The sequence below is a fragment of the Anopheles moucheti genome (genome assembly GCF_943734755.1).
Source record: "Anopheles moucheti chromosome X unlocalized genomic scaffold, idAnoMoucSN_F20_07 X_unloc_2, whole genome shotgun sequence".
NCBI classification, from domain to species: domain Eukaryota; kingdom Metazoa; phylum Arthropoda; class Insecta; order Diptera; family Culicidae; genus Anopheles; species Anopheles moucheti.
In genome coordinates, this window is record NW_026453526.1 from 42,501 (window position 1) to 45,000 (window position 2,500).

Sequence of the window (2,500 nt, forward strand, 5' to 3'; positions counted from 1 at the left end):
TCTTGTCCATGCTTTCACATGCTCTGATAGGTAGGTTCGTTCTCAGTTATCCCTGTGTTTATGGTTTTCGTGTGCTTCGAGAGGTTTGGTCCGTGTTTTTGAGTACTCTTGTCCATGATTTTCGTGTGCTTCTAGAGGTTTGGTCCGATTTTCAGTACTCTTGTCCATGCTTTCACATGCTCTGATAGGTAGGTTCGTTCTCAGTTATCCCTGTGTTCATGGTTTTCGTGTGCTTCCATAGGTTTGGTCCGTGTTTTTGAGTACTCTTGTCCATGATTTTCGTGTGCTTCTAGAGGTTTGGTCCGATTTTCAGTACTCTTGTCCATGCTTTCACATGCTCTGATAGGTAGGTTCGTTCTCAGTTATCCCTGTGTTCATGGTTTTCGTGTGCTTCCATAGGTTTGGTCCGTGTTTTTGAGTACTCTTGTCCATGATTTTCGTGTGCTTCTAGAGGTTTGGTCCGATTTTCAGTACTCTTGTCCATGCTTTCACATGCTCTGATAGGTAGGTTCGTTCTCAGTTATCCCTGTGTTCATGGTTTTCGTGTGCTTCCATAGGTTTGGTCCGTGTTTTTGAGTACTCTTGTCCATGATTTTCGTGTGCTTCTAGAGGTTTGGTCCGATTTTCAGTACTCTTGTCCATGCTTTCACATGCTCTGATAGGTAGGTTCGTTCTCAGTTATCCCTGTGTTCATGGTTTTCGTGTGCTTCCATAGGTTTGGTCCGTGTTTTTGAGTACTCTTGTCCATGATTTTCGTGTGCTTCTAGAGGTTTGGTCCGATTTTCAGTACTCTTGTCCATGCTTTCACATGCTCTGATAGGTAGGTTCGTTCTCAGTTATCCCTGTGTTCATGGTTTTCGTTTGCTTCGATTCGTTCACTCTATTACTCTTGTCTTTGGTTTTCGTTTGCTTCGATTCGTTCACTCCATTACTCTTGTCTGTGGTTTTTCGTTTGCTTCGATTCGTTCAGTCCATTACTCTTGTATGTGATTTTCGTTTGCTTCGATTCGTTCAGTCCATTACTCTTGTCTTTGGTTTTCGTTTGCTTCGATTCGTTCACTCCATTACTCTTGTCTGTGGTTTTCGTTTGCTTCGATTCGTTCAGTCCATTACCCTTGTTTGCGGTTTTCGTTTGCTTCGATTCGTTCAGTCCATTACTCTTGTATGTGATTTTCGTTTGCTTCGAGTCGTTCAGTCCATTACCCTTGTCTATGATTTTCGTTTGCTTCGAGTCGTTCAGTCCAATACTTACCTTTGTCTATGATTTTCGCTCTAGCCCAGTCGCCCTGCGCTCTGGAAATCACATTCCAACTCTATCACCGATAGTGCTCACACCTTGGAAACCACATTTCACCCGGGGAACCTTAGGGTGGATTTTGAGCCTTTCGGGATTGCGAAACCATCATTTAACACTCTAAACTTAATTTCCGCAATCCCAGACGCACTTTCCATATGGTCTCCAAAAATGCGTGTGAGCTGACCTGGTCCCTTATAATAGGCAATGAACACGATTTTGGCAAAATATTTTTTTCAAAATTTTTTGACTCACCGGGTAAAATCGAATTTACTTGGGAAAAATGTTCTAGCAGGGGCCCTCCCATACAAATTTTTTTCTTCTCAAAAATGATTTTCGTTTCACTTTTCATACTCAGGGGAGTCTAAAATTGATGTTTTGAGTCACCGTGAAAAAAAAATTTTTTTGACCCGAGCTTGTGTCGGCGACCCAAAATCGACGCACTTGGGAAAAATGTTCTAGCAGGGGCCCTCCCATACAAAAATTTTTTCTTCTCAAAAATGATTTTCGTTTCACTTTTCATACTCAGGGGAGTCTAAAATTGATGTTTTGAGTCACCGAGAAAAAAAAATTTTTTTGACCCGAGCTTGTGTCGGCGACCCAAAATCGACGCACTTGGGAAAAATGTTCTAGCAGGGGCCCTCCCATACAAAAATTTTTTCTTCTCAAAAATGATTTTCGTTTCACTTTTCATACTCAGGGGAGTCTAAAATTGATGTTTTGAGTCACCGAGAAAAAAAAATTTTTTTGACCCGAGCTTGTGTCGGCGACCCAAAATCGACGCACTTGGGAAAAATGTTCTAGCAGGGGCCCTCCCATACAAAAATTTTTTCTTCTCAAAAATGATTTTCGTTTCACTTTTCATACTCAGGGGAGTCTAAAATTGATGTTTTGAGTCACCGAGAAAAAAAAATTTTTTTGACCCGAGCTTGTGTCGGCGACCCAAAATCGACGCACTTGGGAAAAATGTTCTAGCAGGGGCCCTCCCATACAAAAATTTTTTCTTCTCAAAAATGATTTTCGTTTCACTTTTCATACTCAGGGGAGTCTAAAATTGATGTTTTGAGTCACCGAGAAAAAAAAATTTTTTTGACCCGAGCTTGTGTCGGCGACCCAAAATCGACGCACTTGGGAAAAATGTTCTAGCAGGGGCCCTCCCATACAAAAATTTTTTCTTCTCAAAAATGATTTTCGTTTCACTTTTCA